The sequence below is a fragment of the Phascolarctos cinereus genome, unplaced genomic scaffold (assembly GCF_003287225.1).
Source record: "Phascolarctos cinereus isolate Bilbo 61053 unplaced genomic scaffold, phaCin_HiC Scaffold_726;HRSCAF=1367, whole genome shotgun sequence".
In the NCBI taxonomy this organism is placed as follows: domain Eukaryota; kingdom Metazoa; phylum Chordata; class Mammalia; order Diprotodontia; family Phascolarctidae; genus Phascolarctos; species Phascolarctos cinereus.
This window is the reverse complement of record NW_027556098.1, coordinates 423,237,803-423,260,218: the sequence shown is the minus strand read 5'-3', so window position 1 is coordinate 423,260,218 and position 22,416 is coordinate 423,237,803. Positions and strand designations below refer to the sequence as shown.

Sequence of the window (22,416 nt, the reverse complement as noted above, 5' to 3'; positions counted from 1 at the left end):
TTAAGACTAAAAATAGGGGACTTGCCACCCAGAGAGTGTGTGGTTTACATCAGCTCAGCATGGAGGAAGAATATATCATGGATAGGCAAGAGCATGAAGACCAGCCCCGCCTCTGGGTCTGCATCAATCCCTCTTATTTTGTAAACTTGCCAAGTCCCTGGAAACCATCTGTGTGGGCAAGGTCATCAGCCCTGGGAAAAGAGCTTGTTTGGGTTATGGAGTTCCTAAACAATGAACACGGCTTGCTGAGAATTTGCAAGGTTATGTAAAACACAGAAATGATTTCTAATGATTGGCTTTTATATCAGGACAAATTTAAATTTGAGACAAAAATTAAAACAAGTGAAATATGTTCATGAAATCTCTTATGTGAGTACTGGTAAGTATTTTATTGTTTCTTGCAGCTCCATGAGAATAAAAATAATTGTATCTAGCCCTAAGCTGTGATTAATGAGACTTGCTATTTGAGGTAAAAGATCTTGAGAACGTAACTGATTTCATTTTAAGGTTTGAATTTAGGTGTAGTTATCTCTCATTAAATAGTAATCCACCATTTCAGAGAAATGCCACAAGGTACTCAGAGGGAATGTGATTTGGGACTGTTATAGGAGGTTTGCATCTGGGAAAAGCCTAGAGGACAACTTTGACATTAGCCAAAAGTGGGAACTTCCTGGCTCAGTTTCCCCATTGTGTTCCTTTGAAAAGGAATGTTTCCCAATTGCCTATTCCTGAGTCTGGTTATGAGGTGGAATTGACATGGTTGGTTGCAAAACTGTGACACTTCACTGAAATCAAACATAGCTCAGGATGCTTTATCCTACCATATATGTGCCCTTAGGTTTAAGCCTGAAGGATCAGTTTGATGCTGGTATAATTATGACCCTACTTCTTGCTTTCATAGCAAATTTCTATAGTCAGAGTAAATGGGCAGTAAAAGAGCACAATGCAAGTAGGTGAGATCTTGCTGTTTTCAATGTGAATATGTAATAATTCCATATTCCAAAACTATGAGGTAAATTTGTTCTTGATCTTGTCATCAGCCTGCTAATGCATACACAGTCTTATATAAAATTGAATCCCTGAAATAGTTCATTCTTTCAGCATAGTATGGGAATAATTAGGCAAAGATAAAATAAGGTCCTTAAATGTTTCAAAATGATGTAAGATTAATTGGGTATTGGCACAACTGATTGAGGAACCTAGCTGTTATTCTATTAATTACTGAAATTAAATCAGAAACATCTTCAGTTTGCTTTGTGGAAGTGAATTTCAGCGCAATCAGTTTTCTTAGAGGGATATAACTCATGGAATATTTTGTGTTACATTAATGGAAAAGTCAATTTCATCAAGTTTACTACTAATGTGGAAATAACACCTGTTTATACTGCATGTCCTGTAGTACAAACATGTTTTATTATAAGCAACTTATTGATATGTACTATTTTGGAGTTAAATATCCTCCCAATTATTTTATTATAATTGGAATAAAGCCAGCCTCTTATAAGCAAATTCATTTGTATAACTATTGAACCCAGAGGTGGAAAGCTTCTACCCACAAGAATGTTGTTACTTAAATTTTCATGTATAGGATTGAATCCTCATAACATCTGATCCTCCTAAAGGAATTGGAATCAGAGTGGAAACTTTTGACAAAGTGACAAGATCAGACAATGCTGTATGTCAAAACCAAATGATTTTAATGGGGCATGTGAAAAAAAAACAACCTAAATTTTCTGAAGCTTCAAGCAAACTTTGGATTCCTACTTGGATGTTTCCATTTATAGATCTGTTGTTAAGATCAAAACTCTAAAATTTGAGCTGGTTTCCACAGCATGAATTAGTTATTTAAGAAGCAAATTTGACAGCCTATACTAATTTGTATCAAGATCTGTTTTGCAAAAGATTTTAGCAAGAATATCTAAGGAGTGCCTTCAACCTGGAACTAGAACAACAATTCTAGCAAAGGTTTGCCCTGATGACAAGACATTCTCTAGACGGCGCCAAGAAAAGATGTTCCAGAGACCAGACTACGACATGGGACATCTGGATTCCAAGATAAAGTTTACCAGTTAAATGTACAGTGGGAGTAGGTTGATGGTCATCACTGTACAAGTCTCCCCTTGACAAAACAAGGTGGATTGAGAAAATCAAATTGTTCAGATCCTGTTCTCTGTCACCCCAATATGTTGTAAAACTTCCCAAGCCATGTTTACGTGTCTCTGAACCAAGTTTAGAAATTCAGCTCGCCCATTAATTTCAAATGCCATTCATTCTTCCTTCACCTCCCCAGGGGTGAGATGGAAGAAAATACTAACAATTGGGATCATTTTTTTGTTGGTCATATTATTTTCCTGCCTGTGCTTATATTGCTTATGTACTTTATGCTTACAAATGAGGTCATACTGGCATAATAATTTCCCTGGAGAACCCTTTTAAACTTTTTTTTTTCTGTTGCCATGTCTGAGACCCCATCATGACTGCCAAACATTTTTTCCATTTCCCTGGGGTATAATAGGTACTGTTTTGGAGCATCACTTCTTTAGGACAGCCATTATCCATTTACTTTTCAAAATTTATCTTCAGTGATTCCAATCTGTCATCATCAGGCATAGAGTGATTTTGGTGTTCATGAAGTGATGATACTAAACTCTGATCACTTCTAAGTGCAACAAATTCTTTTGGTTTCTCAACCTGAGATCAAATTGTTTCCAAACTGCCAGAAAGGTTTGACATGCAAGTGCAAACCTTCCCAATAGATGGATCCAGGTATGCGCATATCCTCATTTACTTTCTATACACTGCACCAAAGCAATGGCCACATGCCAAGATTACCTTGTAATCTCATCCCATCAGCCTGGTAATCACCACATAAGATGTTAAAAATGTTTGCATTCTTCCAGTACAGGTGGAAAGCTCATTGAAAAACATGATCACGAGGTACACACTTTACAAACCATCTTGAAACCACTGCGTGCCATCAAAAACATTCTATGAAAACAGCCCTTACCTTGCCTCGCATTGTAGTATTAAACCTACTTTCTGATTTGAACTTATTTTTGATTTATGTTACCCTCCGTCTATCCTGTGGATTTGCAAAGGAACTGGATGGCAGCACAGGTCACTCATTCCGTGCTTGCTCTGAGAGTGTGGTCGGTGTAGCACAAAGAAGAAAGTGAGGTAAGAAGAGGTCTTGCCTTACAAATATTGTCTTATCTACTTAATACACGACTTATTATTTGCGAATAGAAAAAAAGATCTTTTATGTGTCGGCTCCCCATTTGTTTTGTTGCCAGGCTTGGGGACTAAAAAGAATGAATTTCTATCTCTGAACAATAGATTATGCAAGTTCTCCTGTCACATCCAGGTACAAGGGAGCATATTCACTGCATGCTGGTTATAAATCAAAACACAGCTGGTAATGCATTGCATGGATACACCTGGACTTTATAAATTTATAGAAATATACATTTATATAGTTGGACTATATATGTATATATATAGATATACTTGGACTAAGCAGTCAGGAAGATCTTAGTTCAGATTTCTTTTTAGACACTTGCCAGCACTCTGCAAGTCACAACCTCTGCTTGCCTCTGTTCCCTCTACAGTAAAATGGAGATAACAGTACCTCCCTTTAACATTGTGGTGAGAATTAAATGAGATAATGTCTATAAATCACTAAGCCCAGTAACTAGGCACTATATAAATGCTAATTATTATTGTTTTGTTGTTAGTATTCTATTAAATTAACTTGATGAAAAACCAAATCAAAGACGGCATTTGTCAGGTGTTGAAGCAAATACCACAACCTTTTGTTCAGAGAAAAAAGCCCAACTTTGAATTAATTTCATGTATTACATTATGTTCAACACCTTCCAAGTTGTAACTTATTTGATTAAAAATATTATTCAAACATTTGTTAAATAAAGAAATTTACATCGAACTCTTACAGGAAATAGTAAATATAAGGTTTTATTGGATATGCCCTAAACAGCATTGCTTATGGATATGAAGTGGAAGTGATGAATAGATTTAGGGGATTAGAGCTGATAGAGTGACTGAAGAACTGTGGACAGAGGTTTGCAATAATGTACAGAAGGCAGCAACAAAAAATATTCAAAAGAAAAAGAAGAGCAAGAAAGCATAATGGCTGTCTAATGAGGCCTTAGAAATAGCTAAGGAAAGGAAAAGGGAAAACATATACCCAAATGAATGCAGAATTCCAGACAATAGCAAGGAGAGATAAGAGATTTGTGAAGTCTCATGAGATCTGTGCTACAGGCAAAGGTCTTCTGTCATTAATCAAATCCATCAGATTTATCTCCAAGATGATTTCTCCAATATACACACATGTATGAGCTCCAGTTGAAGGCCTTCCCACAATTATTGCTTTTATAAGGATTCCTTCCAGTGTAAATATTGTGATGTTGAGTGACCTGCATCTTCCAGGGAAAGGCAGGTCCTCACTGAGCACATTCATAAGTCTCCTCTCCACCATAAATCCCTGATGTAAAGAAACAGGAGATCTCTGCTGAAGGCATTCCCACATTGAATCCTTGTACGGCTTGTTCCTAAGATGATTTTTTCTGGAGTCTAACAAGCTCTATAGACCATCTGAATGTCTTTCCACATTCATTATAGGAATACGAATTCAACCTCATGGCAATTCTCCAATGGGAAATAAGATATGACTTTAGCCTAAATGCTTTTTTGTATTGATTATATTAACAAGGTATATCCTCTAGAACGGATTCTCTGATGTGAGATCACTTATAATTTTTCTCATATTAATAACCACTTATTGATTTAGGCCTCAGCTCTGTACCCCGCAGTTTCTATTTTCATTCAAGAATCAGCCCCTGTAGGTGATTCAGCCTGTCTCTAAAGGGCAGGGCTGATGAAGAGATGAAATCTTGGGAGAGACTTACGCAACTGAGAAAGTGTAGATCTAACCAAAAGGTAAAGAGATTTTAGTCTTGGGGTAAATGCTGGTCCATTGTGTTTTAGTCAGAAAGGTCTGAGGGGAAGTAGATTCCCCTTTTTTTCTAGATTTCCCGAGGCATGGGTGGTCTGGGAAGAGAAAGGCTATCTGTCCAAAATTGAGTAATGAGTCCAGTCCATCAGCTACTCATTAGAGTAAGTCCACCTCTGCTAATAATATTCATTCTCAGTAATTTTTAACCAATTAGACTTGATTGGTACCTGTTAGTAACACCCACTTTTCTAAAGGCACCTGATCTGTTCTCAACCACCTCCATGTTTGTAGGCCGTTGGCAGCTCCTTGACAGCAGGGACTGCCTTTTCCCTTCATAAAGCTCAGTGAGGTACTTAGAAAACTGGAGCTATTCATCCATGCTTGCTGACTGATGCCTAGGCCCAGGGCTGACACCAAGCTCCAGGCTGTACCTCAAGCCCTATATTCTGGTCTCTGTTGTACTTGGCAAATGCAGGTTCTGGTTTCAGGCTTGTTCTTATCTCTTTCCTGCACTTTATCTCCTATATTGAGTGGCCTTTTTGTCTAATTCTAACAATGTTGGAACCTGACTAGATCCACAGTAAAGATCACAGAGACCTCTTTCTAGGCTCCTGAAGCATCTTATACTATGGGACACCTGGGAGTTTCCACTTGCCACTACCCCAAACTGAGAGTGACTGTCAACTCAATGAATCTGACCAATGATTCTCCAAGAATTGGCCAAAGATTGAGCCTCAGAGACCAGGGGAGGGACACAGGTAGAAGGTTTACATAAATCATAGCCTTGGGTTAATTCTACTTTGTGACTACTTGGATACTTAGAACCAGGATTCCTAGGTTCACTTCATATTCAGGCTATACAACCTCAATGTGGCCCTTACTGTGCTAAGGCCATCTTTTGACATCTCCATAACTGACTTCCTTGGGACAGCTATATGGTGCGGTGGATCAAATACTGGTCAGGAAGACTTGAGTTCAAATCCAGCCACAGACACTTACTAACTGTGTGACCCTGGACAAGTCACTTAGGCCAGATGGCCTCAGTTAACTCATGGGCAACAGGAGCCTGAAAAGGAAATGGCAAACCACTCCAGCATCCTTACCAACAAAACCCCAAACTAGGTCATGAAGAGTCAGATACAACTGAAATGACTGAACCATCACATGACTGACTCCCTGTTGCATTTACAACAACAGCTTTTCCAATTCTTTTTATTCTTCCCCAACCCTCCCTTATTTCTCACCCCCACTCTCTACACCCACCACCCACCTCCTCAGCAGGGAAATTTGCCTCATATTTTATTGAAAAAATTGGATACTTAACAAGAGCTACCTTATCTTCATCTCCCATAAATCAAGCGCTTTTTTTCCCTTTATGACACCAGTATCAGATAAAAGCTTCCCCCTGCTTCCTAAAGAAAACTCCTTTCCATGTGTAAATCATCCCATTCATCACACCATCTTGCAGGCATACTGCCTCTCCAGTGTTGCCTTTTTTTCACTACTTTTCACTCTCTCCAACACTAATATCTCCTTCCCTATTGCCGCAAATAATACCTTTTCTCTCTAATCCTCAAAATATAGTCACTTGATCCATTTAATCCAAGAGATATATTCTAATTTCTTTCTTCCATGTCATGACTAAAAAGCTGGACAGGCCCGTTTACGACTGCTGTCTCCAACTCCTTGCTTTTGCTTTCTCTGAAATACTCTGCAGTCTAGTTCCCAGTTTCATTCTTCAATGGAAACTCCTCTCCAAAATTACCAAAACTCTCAAAAGTTGCTAAATCGACTGGTCATTTCTTCATCCTCATCCTTTTTTGACTTTTCTGCAGCCTTAGACACAGTCAATCACCCTTTCCTCTCTCTCTCTGAGTTTCAGTGACATTCCTCTCCTGGTTCTCCTACTGTATCCAAACTAAACTCCTCCTTTTTTCCTCAGCCCTCCTACCTGCCTAAGGCTGTCCAAGGCATCCTCTCAATAGTGCTGACTCACAAATGAGGTGTCATGCACCCCTCAATGACTCTCATACATTTACACTCCTGAACCCCATATTCAATCTCTTGCAAAGTTCTGTGATTCCACCTAGGTAACTTCTCTCCCATGCACCCTCTTCTCTCCCAACACTGCCGCTGTCTTGGTTCAGGCCCCAAACACCTCACACCTGAGGTACTGCCAGAACCTGCTGCTTGGCCCAGCTGCCACAAGTCTCCCCCCACTCCACTCATTCCTCCACTCACTTCTCAAAGTTCATCTTCCTAAAGTTTTGACTGAACATGATCCCCATGTACTCAACAACCTGCTATATCTCCCTAGGAAAAGGATCAAACATAAAATCCCCTCTAGGGCTATTAATCACCTACCCCTTCTTTACCTACCCCTCTCCCACTCTTCCAATCTTCTTTCATCTTATATCTCCACCAAACATGCTATACTCCAGTGCTACGGGCCTCCCTTCTCTTCTGTGAACAGGACACTCCATCACCTGACTCTACAGGCTGTCCTCACCATCCCTGTGCCTAGAATGCTCACCCTGGCTTCCCTGAAGCCCCAGCTGGAGCCCTCTGTAGAGGGCCGGCTTTGGGGAGCTGGACGGCATAGGCCAGCCCGCGTCTTACCTATACTAAGCCCAACAGCTGTGAAACTCAGGATGTGGGCTCACCACCCCTCTGTTCCATCTCTTGAGAACAGGATACAGGAAGGGAGGAAACAGGAAGGGTACAGGACAGGACTCGGAAAAGAAAGTAACAGACCAGGTACAAGGAAGTAAGGAAGTCACTTAATTAGGTTTGTGCTTTTTATGGAAAATAATGTTACTATTTCTTGATCCAGTACTATGTAAGCCTGAGCCCTCAGATCAATAAACAGAGTTTGTTCTTCACTGCTCTCACCTGGCCCGTGTTTCTTTCTATCTTCACACTCTGCCAGCATCAGACCATGGCTGCGGACACAGGTGCTCGTGGCAGCTCTCCTTCCACAATAAGCCTTTCCAGTGAACCTCACTCAGTGAGCTCCTGTGCATAGAAGAATTCTACATAGTTGTTGGTATGTCATCTGCCCCAAGCTACCCCCACCCCAGGTTCTGAGCTTAGGGGAGAGCAGTGTCTCTTTATATCTTGGATTCTTAGCAGAGGGTCTGGCAAATAGCTGGCACTTAATAAATGTTCATTGACTTGAAGAAAGTCTAAGAAAGAACTCAAATTGGAAAGCCTAACCTCTTTTTGCATTTTCAGAAGAGCCCCTGCCTCCAAATTCTAAACAATGAGTTTTTATAGGATCGCAGATTTATCACTGGAAGAAAGCTTCAAGTGTCCAACTCCCCAATTTTACACATGATGAAACAGATTCAGAGGTTCCATAACTTTTCCAGGATCCCATTGCTAAAAAGTGTCTAAAAAAAATTCCAAGTCAGGTCTTCTATCCTCCAAACCTAGAACTTGCTTCACCTCCACACCTAGAAGCCTCTTGTAATCACAGCTCTCATCCTTCCGCTTTCACCTCACTCACCTCGGCAGCAGCTCCTCCGGCCTTCTACCTCCAGCATCCATGGTGCTTCCCTTTCCTCAAAATAATAGATCAAATCTTCTCTGGCAACTGGCTGCCCTGGGCGTGGGGATCAGGGATGAGGACAGTGAAAACTTGTAATTTAGATTTCTTAAAGGAAAATAGTGTGAATACAAAGATAATGCATTCTGAGAATCATTCCATCATGTTCACACATATCTGGCTTCTTCTCCCATTAATGCTTATAATGTAAGTAACCCAAAATAGGATGTGCCAGATCAGCCTTGAGCTCCAGCAAAAGGAACCTTGAAAAATCAGATTTAGACCTGTCTCCTACCCTGCTCCTCATTCCCTGAAACCTATAAAAACCTTGGGACTGTTCATTCAGGGAGTCTTTGACTCTTCTGGTGGGATTCTCCTGCTGGGGAGCTCAATGAACCTTAGTCCAAGTTCTGATTCTTGGCCAGTCTGTTATTCCTGCCATTGACAGGAGCTTGCAAACAAGGAGCATAGGACAGTTCCCAGGACTCCTTAAGCAAGGTTTCCATAGCATTTATTTTTGGGAGCTTTGGGGAGAGGTGGGGGAGAAGATCATGGAGCCAATTAGGAATCAGAGAATTTGGTACTGGCACACCTTCTTCATAGAAAGATGGACTCATTGCAAAGTTCTTCATTATCTAGAAATTAGAGGCATCTGGCAGTGCAGTAGAGAGAGCCCTGGGCCTGGAGTCAGGGATGCCAGGGTTTAAATCCAGCCTCAGGCAGTTACTAGCTGTGCCTCTGGAAAAGTCACTTAACCTTTACTTGCTTCACTTTACTCAACTGTCAAATGGGGATAATAACGTCACCTAATGACAGACTATTGTAAAGGAATCACTTAGCACAACAGCTGGTGAACAGCAGGTGAATAGAAACACTTATTCCCTCCAGTCTCAGACATAAAACACTTCCTAGATGTGTGACTCTGCGCAAGTCACTTAACCCCATTGCCTAACCAAAAAAAAAAAAACAAAACAAAAAGATGAAATGATGGAAATGTTTATTCCCTTCCTGTCTTTCCCACCATCTGTGCTGGAATGAGGGCACTGTAGAGGAAGATTCAGGACAAACCTGCCATACCAGGCACATGTAGGAGCTATAAATTGAGGCTTCTGAAGAAGAATGTTCCATACGGTAGGGCCATCCCAAAGAGGAAGGGGTCACAAGGAAAAGGCACCTCAGCAGTTTCCAGAGACTTGGAAGACAAAACTCACATCTAGGGAGAGGCTGGACTATGTAAAGTGGGATTACTTCCACACCTGAGATGCTTCAACAGTGATCTGATCTTTGACCTCAAGCTACCTAGAATTGGCAAGAGACAGCTTGAGGAGCAACCAGGAAACCTCCATGTTCTCTTCACACAGTGTACTGACCTTTTCTAGGAAAACCAGGCAGCAGGGGACCCATCCTGTCTCTTGGACACAGGAGACCAGCACTTTTCACTTTCAGTAACTTCAGTAACTGCTAAATGATTCCAAACCCAGCCCACTCAAGAATGAAGATATTCCCTTGCATTGCAGACTCAGAGTGGCCAGGGGAAGTGTCCTTACCCAGGGAGAGCAGGTTCTGGGCATTCTCCAGCATGACCTCCTTGTACAACTCCTGAGGATGGTCCAAGAAGCTCCACTGCTCCTGGGTGAAGTCCACAGCCACATCCTTGTATGTCACCAGCTCCTAAACCATCAAAAGTGACAAGATTTAGATCTGAAAGAGACTCCAGAATTCCTGCACTCTACTCTCATCACGTGAGAGGAGGAAACTGAAGGGCAGAAAGGTGTTTACCCAAAGGTTGTACCCTTGAGGAGTGTCAGAGTCAACACTTGAAACCATCATCATCAAGAGCCCAATGGAATGTTGAGAAAAGTATTTCATATGGTCAGTTGCAATAAAGTTGAGGAAGGTCTTACTATGGAATGTGTCTCACTGTGGAATCTGGGACAAAGTATGTGTTTTAACTGTGAGGTAGGAGATTCTGTGGAAGAGACAGATAGAAGATGATCTGAAATTTCTGCTTTCTCAGAACTAATACAAGCAATATATTATAAAAAAAAATTGCAAGGAGTTTGTGAGAAGTTGACAAGTACAGTGTATTTGGGAAAGGGGCTGAATTTGTATGAATACACAAGAGAGGACAAAAAAAAGATCTAGTTTATTTCCTGAGAAGCTACAATAAAGTCTCATGTAGATAAAACATGAAAAGGATTCTAGAGACATACTAATTACAATCTGGACTGAATTTAGGATTATGAGACTTTCCAGACAACTGAAAGAGAGTTATCTGTTGTTGCACTGAGGGCTTGAGGCTGCCCTGGGTACGATGTATCATAGCCAAAATATCTTATACTTTCAATTTATGATGGTTTTCATTCATCAATGACATTTTTTATTAAAATATGTGGTTTCCACAGTTGGTCATTTTTGTTGTTCATTTTGCTCAAAGAGGACCAAAATGACATCACTACGTCAGGGTCAAAGCGTGTCTGACCATGGATGATCAGACTACTAGACCCAGAAGGCTCCACCCCAGGTTGGGCACAAATAGTGCATGTGAACATTTAGGCTGCACATCTCGCCATTCTGTTGAGCTGCTGCCATTCTGCTTTGCTCACACAGCCCAGCAGAGCACATTCTTTGATGTAGGCAGGCCATGCTGGGCGGTCCTTTGGCATTGTCTCCCATGGCTCTTTAGAGAATGCCCTTGTATCACTTTTTCTGACCACCTGGTGAGCACCTTCTTTGTGTGCATTCTCTGTAAAATAGTCTTTTAGGCAAACATCCTTTTGGCATTTGAACAACATGACCAGCCCATGGATGCCATCTCCACTAACAAGACTTGGTAGAACTTGGGGGTACCAAAGGAATAGCTGGGGAGGTCTCAATGGCCAGCAGGAGCCCCAACAGCCCTCCTGCTCTATCCAAGATTAAGAGAATGTGCGGGGGGGGGGGAGAAAAAGAAGAGTGGAAGGTAAAGGGTGGAGGAATGAAGGCCCAGAAAAAGGTGGGAGGGAAAACTGAGAAACCAGTAGTGGAGGCAGGGAATAAAGCAAAAACAAATGCTAATGCAAGTGAATGGAAGAAGGGTCAGAGATGGGAGAAGGCTGGCACCTGTAATTAGATGGGTTAATGGAGGGCAGATCTACCCTCTACTCTTACAGCCTATAGAACTTATTACAAATCCTGGCATGAATTAATTAAGAGCTGAATAAATGACCATTCATCAGGAGAGGTTAAAGGAATTGAGAACCAAGTTCCAGGCCCCCAGTCATTTAAGAGGTAGCCACAAATTTCCTGGCTCTGGGGAACCCAGTCCCTGCCCAATGGGCACTTAGGAATAAAGCTGAGGAGGAGCAGAAAGGAGTCACATCATCTAGGCTCCTAGGTACTTAGATTAAGGAGAAATCTCAGAGACCATCTACTTCCCTGCCTCCCTCAGTCAATAAGCCAATCACTGGACAGAGTGCCTGGTCTGGAGTCAGGAAGACCTAAATTCATATTCCAATCTCAGACACTAGCTGTGTCACCCTGGGTATGTCATTCAATCCTATTTGCCTCAGTTTCATCATCTGTAAAAAGGAGCTAGAGGAGATGGCAAATCACTCTAGCATTTTTTCCAAGAAGTCCCCAAAGGGACTCCCAAAGAGTGAGACACAACTGAAAACCTCTAAAACTGCAACAAAAAAGCAACTACTATGTGCCAGGCACTGTGGGAATGCCAACAAGACTTCTTGGAAGACTTTTCAAACATAGGCCAGAGCTGGGAGGAAAGTAATTCATGTCTATTTAAGACTAGATAAGAGAATGACTACGAGGCCAGAAAAAGTCCCTGAGAGCTGGGCAGAGCACAGAGGAGTAGAGATTAAAAAGATTGGAGCTAGGAGGAAAGTTTGTGGTTGGATGAGGATTCATTCAGGTCCCCATAATGTGTTTGAAGGATTCATTCTGTACCCCAGCATGGGCTGGGGTGATGACCAAGGTAGGAGAGTAGCAGGGAACCAGGAAGCTAAGTGGGGATGGAGATGGTTTCACAGGCTGGAGTCCACTTTTCAAGGGGCCAGCTCTCAGAGGACCAGGGGCTAGAGCCAGGAGGGTCCTCAGAGCTCCAAGCCCTCCTTTTGCCTGGAGGAACAAGGCTCAGAGAGGTCAGTGACTGGCCCAGGGTCACAGGGGCATTAAGGAACAGCCAGGATTCCAGCCTGGGGCATAGATTTACAGCCAGTAGGGAATTCCAAGATCATTTTCTGTCATCCTTCCAACTCTAGATATCCCTGAGGTTCACTGACTTAGCTGCCAAGACTTAGTGGTAAAGCCCCAGGCCTGGAGTCAGTTAGACCCGAGTTAAGGGTCTTCACTCTGATTTGTCCTAGCTAAGACTCTGGGAAAATTACTGCACCTCTCAGCCTCAGTTTCCTCCTCTTGAAATGAGGATAAGAGGCCCTACCTGGAAGGACTGTTGTGATTATCAAAAGGGATCACACATGTAAAGAAAGCATTGTAAGGAGTGTAGTAGTGGCACCTGGGAAGCTGGATTGGAAACCAGGTCCTGATTTTAAAAGCAGTGTTCTTGGGGGCAGCTAGGAGGCACAGTGGATAGAGCACCGGCCCTGAAGTCAGGAGGACCTGAATTCAAATCCGGCCTCAGACCAAACACCTCACACTTACTAGCTGTGTGACCCTGGGCAAGTCACTTAACCCCAATTGCCTAAAAAATAAAAGCAGTGTTCTTGCCCCTCCCACACTACCAGGAAGCCCCCTATGGTGGGGGCAGGGGGCAGGTCTCTGAAGAGTTTTCTCAAGGGAGGAAGGGAGAAGGATTCTTGGAGAGGAGGACACAAGACTCAAAGAATTCTGAAAAATGCTTCTATTCTTCTTCTTCTTGAGGCGGTCTACTACCTAAGGAGGCTGGGAGGGGGGGTAGGGAGGGCAGATAGCTGTGGGGCCATGGAGAGCAGGGGTGGGGGAGAGGGTTCCTGAGACCCAGACTTACTTTCTCTGGCAAAAGGCTCCGCTTTCTTCAATGTCTCATCTGTCTTCATACACAGCCATATTATTCCAGAGGAATTTCAAGTAATTTGCCCAGAGTGAAGATAACAGTGATTTGGTGGAATTTGAACTCAGGTCTTCTTTTTAGCTGGTCAAATTGATGGAGAAGGGGACAGAGCCCCTGGTGTGGAAGGCCCATCTACCTGAGTTCAAATCAACTGGCAGACCACTTGCTAGTTATGGGACCTTGGGCAAGTCTCTTAACCCTGTTTACCTCAGTTTCCTCATCTGCAAAATGATCTGGAGAAGTAAATGGCAAACTGTCCCAGTGTCTTTGCCCAGAAAACCCAAAATGGTGGTTCTTAGCATTCTATCTACTGAAGTGCTGACTCAAAGTATGAAATCCCCTCATCTCCCCATCTTTAAAGCACTTCAATTAACTCTACCATCAGGAAGTTATGATTCCTCCCATTCACAGGGAAAGTCCCAAACAAAAAGCTGCATCCACTGCACCACCCAATGGTCCTCAAGGATACCACCAGCCTTCCATGGCTCAGAGCCAGGGAGCTCCTTTTAGATCTGTGAGTTCTGAACAAGGCTATGACTAGGTTTTCTGGAAGCCATACCTGAATGGGCAGGGCTCCCTGCCCAAACTGAAGAGAGCAAAGGCCAAGGCCTGAAGCACATGCCTCAGCCACAGGGAGCCTTCCCTCCCTTCTTCCCCTTCCATTCATGAGCCACAGACAGGGGCCAATCTGGGGCTTCTAGCCTACTGTGCCCAGGTGGTGGGGACTCTTCTTCTCTTGTGGTCCAGGCGAGGCTGCCACCCAATAGAAACACGGTTCCTCCAGAAGATTGTGATGGGAATAGAAGCAGGAGCTAGTTCAGGCCTAGGGGCCATAATAGTGGCTGGGGGAAGTAAGCAGTAAATAGCATTGGAAATGCAGAATTGGTGTAGGCCCAGCATAAATGGAGGCATCTGTTCCATAACGTCAGCTTGTGGAAGACCAAAGCCTATCCCTAGGAGAGAACCTAGAGCAAGAGAACATGGCCCCTGTGACCCAGAGCCCCTCATCCCAGGTGAGTGCAGTCCATCCACAGACCTGACTGTCCTCAGCAAACTTGGAAGCCAAGAGAGCCAAGGAAGCTTTACCCTGTTTTGGGGAATCTAAAATTTAGGAAAACTTTAATACTTTAATTGCTCAGAAGATCAATAATAGAAAAAAGAAAGCTATAATAAAATAGAGATTAGAAATAGAAGATAAATCCAGATGGTTTAAATGAAAATCAAAATGACAAAAAAAGCAGAGAACTCTTTCTACATGAAAGAGAATTGCTCTGAAATAATAGAAAAACTGAAAAAGTGACTCAAACTTCTAGGAATGGAAGAGCCTCAAAAGCCATGTGCATTGGTTAAACGTATTCTACGTGTAGCAGGTTGGAGAGATTGCTGAGCCCTCCCAAACATCAAAGGATTGCCAGATGTCGCCCTGTATTGTGTGATTGCTATCCATCCATCTGCCTCTGGACTCCTCTTCATTCCTGATCCCCAATGTTCTCATTTTAGTGACATGCTGAAATAATTTATTTTTCTTAAACAGTACCAGTGTCTTTCTCATTCGTTAACTCAATCCCAGACCTCAGCTCACAAAATAATACATTTTTACTGAATGAAGGAACCCTCCTTTCCCCCAGAATACTTTGTTCTCTGTTCTTAAATATAAAAATGAGTGCATTCCATGACCAACCGCAAACAATCATAAAGCAATGGCAGCAGCTGTTTCTGACCAAGACACATCATACACAGTGTCTTCTCAATCCCTCAGTTGAAGAAGAGAGAACACTTCTTCATTGGGCTGGATATAGTGTTACACCATTCAGTCGAGGTTAAATTGTGAGCATATCTCTTTAGAATTCTTTTGATACTTTCATCTATCTAAGACTTTATTTCAGACTTTTAAGAAATTTACTAGATCATTCCTTTTTCTTTGTTCTTTCCGCAATGATCACTGTTCAATTCCCCCCCCCACCACACACAAAGGCAGAATACACATTACATGTCAGGTTCTCCTGCAAACTCCTCATAGAATTGTCTTAATTTGTCACATAGGACACTGCTGGTAGGGAGGAATTTCACATCATTTTCTCTCCAGATTTTGATACCTCACTGATAGAGTACTTAACTTCTCCCTAATTCCATTAGAAGAAGCATTTTATAGCAAGACATTTTTCAAGCTTTTATTACTCCAACACTCCACTTCAAATGTAAAATGGTTTTCTCCATATTTCATTGGGTTCTTAATGACTGATTTCAAGTGTTGGCTGTGATACTTGTAAAGGTTATGAATTTTAGGGAAATATCCCTTCTCTTTGCTTCAGTTTCCTCCTCTAAGTTGAAGAGGGTTGGACTAGATGAATTCTGGAGTTCTCTTTCAGCTCTAAATGATGTGACTTCATGGTTTAGGAGTTGGTGACATTCAAGGATGTGGTTGTGGACTTCACTGAGGAGGAGTGGTATCTCTTGGACCATTCTCAGAAAGAGCTGTACAAGGAGGGTCATGCTGGAGAATGTCCAGAACCTGCTGTCCCTGGGTAAGGACCGTTTTCTCTTTTTTCTTGGTGTTAATTTTAAGATTAAAATTAGCGTGACACAGAGAATGGATCCACACTCTGATGCATCTCAGCCTCAGAAGTTTGAGTGTTTCTTGAAGCCTGCACCAATTCTATCCACTTTGGTCTTGGCTTTCAGCTTTTTCAAGTTAAATAATTTACCATCAGTCAAGTAGCTGGAGATAAAGGTCTGGGTTCATTCTTAGAGGAAGAAAATTCCTTAAATTGAATCACTCCTATTTCAAAGAGAAATTTCAAGTGGTCAGAAGCCCCAAAAGTCTGTGCAAGAACGTAAGGCTTCAAAAATCAAATGAGGAACTGAGGAAAAATTAGGGGGAAAAAAGAAGAGTAGTCTCTGAAATCAAGAAAATTATGAAAAGAAAGTCAACTCATTAGAAAAACATATCCAAAAACTTAATTAAGAAAAATAACTTCTTAAAATGTAGAATTTGGCAACAGGAAGCAGCAAATATATGGAGTAACCTTCAATTTGACAAATATAAAAACTGCAGATTTGGGAATAATTATTCATTATTTGGTAAAAAAAAAATTGTTGGGAAACCTGGAAAGAATGATGGCAGAAATTGGGCATAGAATAATGTTTTACACCTTATCTAGACAAGGTGAAAATGCATACATGACCTAGATTTAAAGAGAAATATTACCAAAAAATTGAAGAATGTGGAACATGTTACATATTAGACTTATCAAAAAGTGAACAATTTATGAATAAATTAGAGACATGGGAGAGAATGGGGTATGACATGGATAAATTTGATTACATTAAATTAAAATTATTTTGCACAAATAAAAGCAATGTAACCAAGATTAGATAGAAAGTGGAAAATTTGCTAGAAGGGATTTTATATACAGATTCTCAGATAAACTTCTCACATCTCATATATACAAAATATACACAAAGATTTGTAAATTCTGTAAGATTATGATTCCTACCCCAATTGATAAATGGTCAAAAGATATGGTCAGCAGTTTTCCAATGGATAAATCCAAACAATTTAGAGTCATATCAAAAAATACTCAAAATCATTATTGAGTAGAGATGCAGATTAAAGAATATTGAGACATCATTTTACACCTATCAGATTGGATGAAATGAAAGGGAAAGTGATAACTGTTGTAGAGGATGTGGAAAAATTGGTGTACTAGTTCATTGTTCGTGGAATTGTGAACTGATCTAACCATTTTGGAGATCAATCTGGAATTATCTCCGAAGACTTCTTAAACTGCCTATTCCATCTACCCCCAAAATACCTCTCCTTAATGTATTTTTGGTGTATTTTCAAAGATGATTAGGGAAAAAAGTAAGGAATCTCTATATTGTAGAATATTTATAGCAGCTCTTTTTGTGGTGGCAGAGAACTGGATACCCTTCAATTGGAGAGTGACTGACCAAGGTGTAATGGATAATTGTGATGAAGTATTACTGTGCTATAAGAAATGATGAGCTTGATGATTTTAGAAAAGCATGGATAGGCTTGCACAAGATAATGAAGTGGGAAAGGGGCAGACCCAAGAAAATGTTATATAAAGTAACAGCAAAATATGTTTAAGAATAACTTTAGGTGAACAAGCCATTTTGATTATTATAAACACCCAATAATACAAAGGACATATGAAGGAATATACTATCTGCCTCCAGAGAAAGAACTGATAAATAGAAGTATGTTTGACATGATTATGTATATATGTGTGTGTGTGTGTGTGTGTGTGTGTGTGTGTGTGTGTGTGTGTGTATGTATATATATATGTATGTATGTATGTATGTATATCTCTAGGCCAAATTGAACAGGGAAGAAAAAAAATTAAATGATAACTTTATTACCTATTTAAAAGGAATAGGAAGTGGTACATAATTGATTTGCTGCTTCATGTGCAATCATCTTTTCATTATCTTACTATGTTATGGAAATGCTTATTTTATTCCATGAATTCAAAATAGTGGAAATTAAAAACAGAAAACAATGATAGTGAAAATAAACATATCTTGTGTTGGCTAAGAGATAGAAAGGTAGATGAGCAGAACAGAGTAGACGTACATGACATGGTAGCAAATACAGTAACTATGTTTTTGAAAAATGTCAAGACATGTTTTAGTGATAAGAATTCCTGATTTGATGAAAATTGTGGGGAAAGCTAGAAAGTATTCTGTCAGAAATTGCACAGAGATCAATATCATACTCCATTTAGCCAGATAAGATCCAAATGGATACGTGATCTAGATATAAGTGGAAACATCATAGGAGATTAAAAGAACATGATGGAACATATAAAGAACTTGGTGAGAAAATGAGAAAATGCCCTAAATCATTATTTATCACTGAACTGCTAATTAAAACAATCTTGATATCATCTTATACCTATCATATTGGCTACAATGATAGAAGGGGAAAGGGACAAATATTAGAGGGAATAGGGAAAACTTGGGACGCTAATTCACCGGAACTGTGAACTGATCTATCAGTTTGGCAGAGCCACCTGTAATTATGCCCAAAGAGTTACCAAACTGTGTCTCCCCCTGATCCAGTAATAGTATTCTGAGGTCTGTTTCCTAGATGGTTAAGGAAAACAGAAAAAACATATATAGGTGTGTGTGTGTTTTAAAATATTTATAATAGGTCTCATTTTGGTAGCCACAACTGTAAGTTGAGGGGATACTCATCACCTGGGGAATGGCTTGGGACTGATTGAGTACAACCTGAGGTAGATGGCCAGTAGCTACAACAGTGCTTGTCCGTGGTCTCTTGAGAATGCTATGGAAGTGTCCAGCCCAACTCTCCAGGATCATGTCCTTATCACCGATCAATGTGGCTCCATCAGCACTGAGTAGTTGAGCAGCACCATGGGTGGATAGGTCTTTGTCCCATAAGTAGCCTTCAGGGAGCTGGGCCATCTCCAGTTCTCTGGATCTCTATCTGGTCACTGGACCCAAATGGCTCTGGAAGAGAACGTGAGGGTTGGTGACTTGCCACAGCCCTCCCTCACTTCCTCAATTCAATTGTACTTTATGGCACCATCTTCCTGATGTCATGGTCCTTTTCCAGAACAAAGGCAAAACCACAACCCTGCAGCCTTAATCCCAATTCAGTCTGGCTCTCATTGATTGGCCAACAATAGGTCCCTGCCCACAGGACACTTAATGGTTATATTTTGGGTCCTGATGGCTTAGATCAAGTGTAAATAACAATTGTTTCTCCTTAGGCCAGCAATCCTGAGGGTCTTCCAATCAAAGTTTGATTTTTTTTTTTAATTAAAGGACTCATCCCTTGACTGGTTTCTAATACAGGCCTAATAACTGAATGGGCATTGCCACAGTCAAAATGAGAAATTGGGAAGATCTCATCTTAAAAAAAAAAACACCAAAGGTCTCCCACTGCATCCTGGGCCATTTCTAGGTATACTGATCTGTATCTGGCCCCTGGACCCAGATGGCTGTGGAGGAGAAAGTGAGGTTGTTGACTTTGCTCAGCTCTCCACTTAAATCCATTTCAAATGTACATCATGGCATCATCTTCCTCATGTCACGGTCCTCTTTCAGAGTAAGAACAAACCACACAGCCTTCAGGGCATCACAAAAGTGTTTTGGATTGTTACTATCAGCAGGAAACTGAATTTCCTCTGGCTTCTTATTGAACCATGACTCTTGAATCTATAAGATTTGCTTGCATTTAACTTTTGTTGGAGTTAAATATGGCCTTCTTAGAGATGGATGAAGTAACCTACTGGTAGACCTGTCATTCTCATTTTTTATTTAGCACCTGGTGAATTTCCCTATCATTTTCATCAAAACCAATTTGGATTTTTACTAGTGTTCTGGCCCAAATGAGTGGATATGGTGCTGTATAATAATTCTCTGAAAGCTGCTTTCATGTTCTATTGTTGAACACTGTGTTTTGGCTCAACCTTCTCTCCAAGCAACAAACTGTTCTCCCATGGAGAGTCACTGACAGCTGTTGACACTGAGTCTTCTGGTAGTGACCTTGGCTTAGCATTGCTACTTTGCTTGAATGTTAATGTTTCCTCTCTGATGGGTCAAGCATTTTGTGGTAAACATCTCCTTCATCACTTTCCCATCCTGTCTGTCTCTTCTGCCAACATTTGCTCCAAGATTACATCCACTAAGTCTTGTTGCATTTAGGTTGGTGATGTGCAGGTCATGAGCTGCAGAAGTCTTCAGTAACCTATGCTATTGCATTTATTTATGTGTGTATATCTTTTGGTGTATATATGTTTGATTTTGTTGTTTTCTTCAAATATAGAGATCAGATGCAAAGTAAATGAAATAACTAGAAAGCTGGAAATTTTTTTGGAAGAAAGAGGCCTGCAAAGATTCATGGGTGATGGTCTTTGTGAATTCATATTGAGAAAAATTCTTGACTCTAATTTCAAGGTAGATAAAAATCCAAAGAGTGACTGTGAATTTGATGATATTGGAAAGAGATTCAGACAGTCTTCTACCCTAAATCACTGTAAGAAAATGACCTCAGGGAATGACTGTCTTCAGGATAGTGAATATAGGAAGTGCTTTACTGAACAGGTAGAACCTTTTCAGTCCCAGTGGAAGCCTCCCAAAATGTCACGGTATCCATGCAATCAAAGGGAAATGGCCTTGAGCTGGAGTTCAGACCTCAGTAGGTGTCAGAAAAGTGATATTGGAGAAATGCTTTCTGTAAGTAATAAAGATGGGAAGGCCTTGAGTTGGAACTTTAAGCTCACTACTCAACAGCAAATTCCCACTAGAAAGGAGCCTGATGAATATAATAAATGTGAAACACACTCATCCATTCACTCATCTCTTCCTTGCCAGCCTAAAATCAAAAGATATGCATGTGTTCAGCATGGGAAGGCAAATGCCTCAGATCTTGACGGACCTCAGAAGATTCATAGTGGAGAGAAGTTTTATGAATGTGATGAATGTGGGAATGTTTTCAGCTATAGATCACTCCTTATTGGCCATCAGACAATCCACACTGGACCTTTTGAATGTAATCAGTGTGGAAAGGCTTTCACAATGTGGAAGAATCTTGCAGCTCATCAAAAAATCCACACTGCAGAGAGACCTTTTGAATGTAATCAGTGTGGAAAGGCTTTCACACAGATCTCCAGTCTTGCTGCACACCAGAGAAGCCACACTGGAGAGAAGTCTTATGGATGCAATCTCTGTGGAAAAGCTTTCAAATACAGCTCCAATCTTGCTAAACATCAGAGAGTCCACACTGGACACAAACCTCCTGAAGGTGAAGAATGGGGCAGAGCCTTTAGCTACCACTCTTCTTTAGAGAAACTTTACGAATATAATCAAGGTGGTAATGCATTCAGGCAACAATCTTCTCTTATTTCCCATCTCAGAATTCATATGAGATAGAAATCTGATCATTGTCATGAATAAGGAAAGGTATTCAAAAGGAGTTCAGAGCTTCTTCAGGATTAGGGAAGCTATTCTGTGGAGCAGTTCCCTGCGGACTCAGTGTGGGAAGGCTAAAGATCATCACTTACTTTCTCTCAGAGGCTCCATTGTAGACAGAAGCCTTACAAATGTGCTCAGGGATGCCATGCTTTTCTCTGGAAGAAGGTGATCAGTAGGTAATCTTATTCCTACTGTAATGAAGGAGGATAAAGTCAAAGGTTGTGAAAAAGATTTCACCTAGAGCTTCTACTTGACTGTACTTTGGGGAAAACGTGCTGGAGATGAAAGTTAGGCTTCTTATTAACAAGGGAAGGCCCCCTGTTACAGCACTGAATTTCATTGGACTTACTAACAGAAGAGACCTCATTAAACATCCTGAATTCCATCCTGGCATAAAAAGCTATAAACATATGATGATTTTTGCCTGAAATCCTAATGTTTGTCATCCCTCCTTAGTGTTCCATGGTATTCATATTTACATTCTTCAGCTATTCCTCATTAATTGGTACTTGCTTTCTTTCCTGTTTACAAGCCCAGAACTTCCTCGTATTTACGTTTTAGTTACTATTGGACATTGATTCCTTTCACGATTTTTTTAAAGCAGTTTTGTGATACAGTAGATGATGTGTTGTGCATAAAACTGTAAGGACTTAATTCCAATTCAGTCTCTGATACTTAACCTAATCCTACCTGAGTTTCCCAATCTGTGAAATGGGGATAATAAGGGCATCTACCTCCCAGGCTGGAGGTGAGGATTAAACTGAAGAGTATTTGTAAACTGCTTCACAAACAAATCACTATAGAAATATTGGCTATTTTTTTTGGTTATCATTCCTTGGATCATTGTTCTCATGGTAGAGTCAGCTGGCTCTATGTGGACTT

The 22,416-nt window shown here is 40.9% G+C and overlaps 2 long non-coding RNA genes across 2 annotated transcripts; one reads left to right on the top strand and one right to left on the bottom strand.

Annotated features, from left to right (window-relative positions):
- Positions 1-3,958: 3,958 nt before the first annotated feature.
- Positions 3,959-17,767, bottom strand: LOC110203787 (uncharacterized). Its single transcript, XR_013482813.1, has 4 exons — positions 10,070-17,767; positions 8,484-8,579; positions 7,868-7,990; positions 3,959-4,504 (listed from the first exon to the last, which is right to left on the bottom strand). It is a non-coding gene; the product is annotated as an uncharacterized LOC110203787 (long non-coding RNA).
- On the top strand, positions 15,968-22,340 carry LOC144454441 (uncharacterized). Its single transcript, XR_013482812.1, has 2 exons — positions 15,968-16,091; positions 20,935-22,340. It is a non-coding gene; the product is annotated as an uncharacterized LOC144454441 (long non-coding RNA).
- Positions 22,341-22,416: the final 76 nt, after the last annotated feature.